Source organism: Octopus bimaculoides, chromosome 26, assembly GCF_046866305.1.
Source record: "Octopus bimaculoides isolate indiv1 chromosome 26, ASM4686630v1, whole genome shotgun sequence".
Classification (NCBI taxonomy): domain Eukaryota; kingdom Metazoa; phylum Mollusca; class Cephalopoda; order Octopoda; family Octopodidae; genus Octopus; species Octopus bimaculoides.
In genome coordinates this window covers 13,882,331-13,889,830 of record NC_142953.1, presented here as the reverse complement: position 1 = coordinate 13,889,830, position 7,500 = coordinate 13,882,331, and positions in this window count along the sequence as shown.

The window sequence follows — 7,500 nt, the reverse complement described above, 5'->3', positions numbered from 1 at the left end:
CCAAATATTGTGGAGGAAAACATCAGACCGTAGTTGGTAGAGAGAGCATAATGAGGCCTTCCCCATTTTCTTCCCTTCATCACTATATATATATATATATATACATATATATATATATATTTCCGAGCATGTTCCGTTGATTGGATCATCTGGAACCCTCGTCGTCATAACCGACGGAGTGCCATTGCCAGTTTCATGTATGTATGTATGTATGCTGGATGTTACATCATAATCCATCTACCGGTTTCCACTCGTAAGGTCTTAGTTAATCGATGACCATGACAGAAATACAAATGCAAAATGAGCAACGCTGTAGGATCGAACACACAACCGAATGATTGTGGAACAAGCCTCTTAAGCACACAGCTATATCTCGTCGCTAAAAACCCAGTATCCTACCGTTAATATACCCCAGGGATGGTACCACTCTGAACTGAAATCTAAAACGTCAAACAGCATTGTTGGTCATGTTCTCATTTCGCATCAGATCCGAGCATTACGACAAATAACTGTACGCAATGGATTGTTACTGATGGATAGCGTGACATCCAAGTCTGAAACCAGATTAGTAAAGGATTACTGTTTGATAACCGAAATACATTCTTCGGTTTCTTCTTCTTCTTCTACTACTACGACGACGACTACGACCACGACCACGACCACCACGACCACCACCACCGCCGCCAATACTCCTTCTCCTCCTACTACTACAACAACTATGACCACCACCCCTGAAAATACTCCTCCTCCTCCTCATCCTCCTACTACTACTACTTCTTTACCTCCTCCTCTTCTTTCTCCTCCTTCCCTTCTATTTTCTCTGTATTTTCTTAATCGTTTTCTTCAACTCATCCCCCTTCTTCATCTTTTTCTCTTTTTTTCTTTATCTTCTTTTGCTTTTTCCTTATCATTTTCATCATAATCATCATCATCATGATCATCATCATCATCCTCATCGTCAACATCATCTTCCTCACAGTCATCTTCGCTCGTCATTCTTCTACGAATCAATTATGCGAAACTTTTTCGCGAATCTCCACCCCCATACCACCTACCCCCGCCACACACACACACAAACACGCGCGCACACCCGCCGATATTTTTCTTCCTCCCCCCCTCTTTCTGCCGTCCTCCTACTCTTCGTCCTCCTACTCTTCGTCCTCCTTTTTCTTGTCAACCCCCTTCCTCAAATCCCCCCTTCCCCCTGCCACCCTTCTCCACCTCCTTTAAATAGTGTGTTCGAAAATCCTATCCAAGTCTCCAGTCTGTGTACATAAATTCCCAATCGCAAAACATAGAAACGCACATAACTATGTACATACAATACTATATATATATCCAAACATGCATACATGCGTGCATGTATGAAGATGTATATGTATATAGACATGCATATTTACATGTATGCATGCATGCATAAATGGTTGCACACATATATACATGAATATAAACATACGTATATATATATGTGTACATACGCAGGAGTGGTTGTGTGGTAAGTGGCTTGCTCACCAACCACATGGTTCCGGGTTCAGTTCCACTGGGTGACCCCTTTGTGCAAGTGTCTTCTACTATAGCCTCGGGCCGACCAAAATCTTGTGAGTGGATTTGGTAGACGGAAACTGAAAGAAGCACGTTGTATGTATGTGTGTGTATGTATATATATATATATATATATATATATATATATATATATATCCCGCTGTGTGTATGTTTTTTGTGTTTGTATCCCATTACTACGTGACAATCTGCGTTGTTTAGCTTGCACCAGATTAACTTAGCGTTCCAAGAAAAGTGACCGTTTGAATATATACACGATTGAAAATTAAGAATCGAGGCCAGTATATTGGACTAAATCCTTCAAGGCAGTGCCCAGCAAAGCCGCATTCCAATGACTCAGAAAAGTAAAGAATAACTGATAAAAATATAAAAGACTTAAGATCATGTCTTTGATGTTCTTTTATAGAAAATATAACTGAAATCGTATCACTTCAACATGCTTCAATGCAAATCACGTCTTTATGTCTTTGATTTTCTTCCATACTGTGGTAATCACAGCTTTATCATAAGGTAGTCGTTGTTTGTTAGACTAGTGGATGGCACAGATAGTAAGTAGATTGTCAAACAACATTCGTGGAGGTAGTCAGAACAATCCATCATCTATGTTTTTGAGTTCAAATCCCGACAAAGTAGGACATTGCTTTTCAAAACATCTGAAAATCAAGATCGGCTGGAGAGCGTTGCTAAAACAAAACTATCTATATGCCTGGCGTATAACGGTTCGATACCAGTCTTGGCATATCTATCCTGATGTTAATGCCAGCCAATAGAGGGCAGTGGTCTGGTAGACTCGTTAGTACACCGACGAAATGCTTCTAAGCATCTTGTCTTTACGTTCGGAGTTCAAATTCTGCAGGTGTTGACTTTGCCTTTCATCGTTTCGGGGTCGATAAAATAAGTACCAGTTTAACACTGGGGTCAAGGTAATCGACTTAGCTCTTTCTCCCAAACTTGCTGCATTTGTGCCAGCTTTCTCCCTCCCCTGCACTTGCTGACCTTGTGCCAAAATTTAAAACCAATATTCTGTGTGATATGAGAGGAATTTGACTGCTATTTCTTGCAGGCATCCCACTTGTACCGCTCCGTCGTTAGATATCATCCTTCAAAATTACATCCCTGCATTAATGTGAGAAACTATTATAACAAGTAGAAGATATTTTTCTGTCTGTCCTCGTTTAACCCTAAACAGACCGGAGATAAGTTATTTAATATATTAGACAAGTGGGAGAATTCGGTGTGTTATTTACGTGCCGTCTTATCTTATGATTCGGATTAGTTTATATCCTACCGCCAGCACCAACATCAACAGCAGCAGAACCATCAGCCCCCAGCTCCCAACAAAAGCTAAAACAGAATGTGGTATAAAATAAACCTGTCTCCTCTACAACATATTCCACCATCAACACAACCATCCTTGCTTCACACGCAAATACGACTTTATTCAATGATAACATAACAATGTTATGAATCACAGATTAGGTAAAACGAAAATAAAGACGAACAACAACAATAATAACGATAATAATAATAATAATAATAATAATAATAATGATAATAATAATAATAGAAAATGGGGTAGGGTAAAAGTAAATAATCTAAAAGTAAAAATAGAAATAAAAAACAAAATAGCAAGATGGATTACCATTACAGCTTTCGTCAGCGAAAATATGTCCGGATAATCATTTCTTTGAGACCCCTTAACTAAATCTGTCTTAACACACTAGCACAATCGAATGGTAACAGCCAACATAAATGTAATAATAACTCAATAAATAAAAGCTATTCTCTGCTTTCTTTTACCTCTTCGGTGCTGCGTGCATTCCTCTAAAAATCTGTTTGTCACTCCACAAGCCAGTGCTTCTTACCGAATTTCCACTCACAAACCCTGTCCGATTGCTATTCCTCACCACCACCGCCGCCGCCTTAGCTTCCACCACCACCACCACCACCAATACCAATAGCAAACAGCTGCCGAAACCAGCACGCACTTCAAAACTAACTTCTTGAGGAAGCCAACCAAGTGTATAAATAAAGTATTTATTTAAAAGATTTTCTCTGCCAACCACTAAATCCCATACGAAATCAATAACATAATATAGAAGAAGAATAAAAGAATGTGTGTCTGAGTAGAGCGATTTAAAATGAGACGGTTTGGCAAAGATGTTAGAGAGTCGGACAGAAAGCGCTCCGTGCAATCTGAGTTCGAATCTCAAACTCACCTCAGTAAGCTGTGGATTTTATCGTTCCGAGGTCGATAAATAAAGTATTTAGGTACTGAGTTGGTTCTTCTCTGCTTCCTCTTTCTGTACCTCTCACTCCATGTCCTCTTTTGTTACGTTGTGCTATGCTGATTCGGATAAAGGTGTCTGTCTTGGTTTTATTTAAAAAAAAAATTATTATTAGATATTTTACTTTTGAAAGAGTGGAGGCGCAATGGCACAGTGGTTAGAGCAGCGGAATCGCGGTCGTAGGATCGCAGTTTCGATTCCAAAACTGGGCGTTGTGAGTGTTTATTGAGCGAAAACACCTAAAGCTCCTCGAGGCTCAGGCAGGGGGCGGTCGAGAACCCTGCTGTACTCTTTCTTCTTGTTTCTGTTGTACCTGTATTTCAAAGGGGCCAGCCTTGTCACACTCTGTGTCACGCTGAATCTCCCCCGAGAACTACGTTAAGGGTAAATGTGTCTGTGGAATTCTCAGCCACTCGCACGTTAATTTCACGAGCAGGCTGTTCCGTTGATCGGATCAACTGGAATCCTCGTCGTCGTAACCGACGGAGTGCCGCTTTTGAAAGAATGTGAAGACAGATGAGATTTTAACGTTCTAGCTTACTTCTGCTGTTTACAACAATCCTTGGAAGGAAGGTGTGTAGCGTGAATCTCTCTGCGAACTGCATTAAGGATACGCACGTTAATTTTGCGAGCAGGCTGTTCGGTTGATTACATTAACTGGAACCCTCATCGTCTAACCGACGAAGTTTAAATGTTATTAAGATAATCGTAATAATAATGTTTTCAAATTTTGGTAGAAAGCCAGTAATTCTAGGGAGCAACGGGTTACTTACATGATTATATGTTCAATGATTTAATTTTGCATGATTTCGGAATAACTAAGGATTGAAGTTAAACAAAGTTTCATATATTATAAGTATATATATGTTTAAAAGGATTAATAAAATTCATTGGTTAGTTCTCCTTACTCGTGTTCATGCAAGAAAGAAATTAATTCTATAAATGTTACCCCAGCACAGCATTGCAGGCAAGCTTAACAGTACAGTAATATATCAAATATTTCTAAGGCAGCGTGCTGGTAGACTCTTTAGCACAACGAAGGTGACGAGCTGGCAGAAACGTTAGCACGCCGGGCGAAATGCTTAGCGGTATTTCGCCTGCCTCTACGTTCTGAGTTCAAATTCCGCCGAGTTTGACTTTGCCTTTCATCCTTTCGAAGGCGACGAGCTGGCAGAATCGCTCAATCTCCCTCTGAACTACGTGAAGGGTACGCTTGTCTGTGGAGTGCTCAACCACTTGCACATTAATTTCGTGAGGAGACTGTTCCGTTGATCGGATCGACAGGAACCCTCATCGTCGTAAGTGACGGAGTGCCAACAGTAGACAATGATGTGGAATGATTTGAAGGAAATTTGGCTGCTATTTCTTGCACAAGGACGATCCCTCACTTTGTCGGTATAACTCATGCATTCCATATTAGCGTTGCAAAGAAGAAAGACGATGGAATGACTCAGTAATGGCATGGTTAGTGATTCCAGTTCTGATTCTAGGAACAGTTTAGCATCATCAATCCGTCTGTTGTCTATTTAGCGCCCGGGGCAAATTGCAAATGCGTCAGAATCTGTGATGCCGAATGTGTTCCGTGAAAAATAATGAATATTTAATTTTATAAATTCAAAAGTATGCAATTTATATCAAATTACTGTTTTAGCTTTAAGGCTTAAATCTTTTCCGGCTATTTATTTATTATTTTTTTTTTACACACGAGGTTTTAGAAGCCATCGTCAGAGAGATATTTTGAATTTAAATACGGGCAAAATTTTGCTTAAGGGCATGTGGTTTTCTCGCCGCTACATTCTTTACGTGAATGCTCGCTTAAAACCTAGAGTAGGTATCACAAACACTAACCCTACTAGGTGTATAGTATACAAGAGACAATGACGCATGTTAAAACGTTTATTCAATAAAATTATCTCCCACTACTACTACAGAAGGAGCAATGGTGAGACGAAGTGAAGGAGCGAGTGAGAAAGAAAGGGAAGGAGGGAAGAGATTTAGAGGGGGAAAAGAGAAAACTTCTATCGTATTTGATTTCATAAAAGACACACAGGAGTGGCTGTGTGGTAAGTAGCTTGCTTACCAACCACATGGTTCCGGCTTCAGTCCCACTGCGTGGCACCTTGTGCAAGTGTCTTCTACTATAGCCTCGGGCCGACCAAAGCCTTGTGAGTGGATTTGGTAGACGGAAACTGAAAGAAGCTCGTCGTATATATATGTATATATATATATATATATGTGTGTGTGTGTGTGTGTCTGTGTTTGTCCCCCACCATCGCTTGACAACCGATGCTGGTGTGTTTATGTCCCCGTAACTTAGCGGTTCGGCAAAACAGACCGATAGAATAAGTACTAGGCTTACAAAGAATAAGTCCTGGTGTCGATTTGTTCGACTAAAGGCGGTGCTCCAGCATGGCCGCAGTCAAATGACTGAAACAAGTAAAAGAGAGTAAGAAGAAAGAGAGTATGTTAAATGCACTGTAGTTTCGGCAAGGCAGATTCAAGACAAAACATTTCAGTACATTAAAATGTCTGTTATGAGTTAGCCCAGAGGATATAGACTGATTTGCGTTTTATTCATATTCTAGGGAAAATTTGCGAATTATGTGTGATCATTTACGGTACAGATATAACACCAATTCACTGGACACTGATATTCCAGAACGCAACATAATCCGAACTAAATTACGAGCAGGATCATCAAATACCACGGGGCCGCAAAAACAGTTTACTGGTACCTTGCACAATATGGTATTTATGAATTTCATACTGCAGCGAAATGGCGTAATCATTAGCAACCCGAGCAAAATACTTCGCGGCATTTCGTGTGTCTTTACGTTCCGCGATCAAATTCTGGCGAGGTCGACTTTGCCTTTCATTCTTTCGGTGTCGATAAAATAAGTACCAGTTGAATACTGGGGTCGATGCAAATGACTTAGCTCTCCCCCAACACTACTTATGAATTCTGTATCAAGCGCCATTTAAGCGTGTATATATATATATATATATATATATATATATATATATATATATAAAATAATATTAGGAATAAAATCCAAAATTACAGGTAAAAACTCAATTAAAATCAATTTATTAAAAATTAAAATTAAATTAAGCTTCACAGTATAAAATATATATAAACATATAGTATTAGTATATATATATATATATATATATATATATATATATTTAATAATGAGGGTAGAAATTGATATTAATCAGTTAAAACCAGTGGCCTAGCATATTTAAAAAAATCCGAAGATTAAAATTATATTACATACAAAATTAAGAGGAATGACCACCAAAGTTGACTCCTATATGCTAGAAATAGATGCCAAATTACCTTACCACAAAGAGAATGTTCTCAAGAAAAAGATTTCAGCAGAATACGCCAGACCGTAAAAATTAGCAAGAGGTATATTTTCATTTGTCTTGCTAATTTTTACGATCTGGCGTATATTGCTGAAATTTTTTTTTCTTTAGAACATACTCTGTCGTTTGTTAGAATCAGATTCCTTAGTATTTTTGGTGCCGTGTAAGTTAATCCGTATAAAAAATATGCAGGCTTGCACCAGTGACATTGCAACCCATTTCTACAGCTGCGTGAACTGGAGCAACCTGAGATAAAGTGTCTTGCTCAAGAACACAACACGCA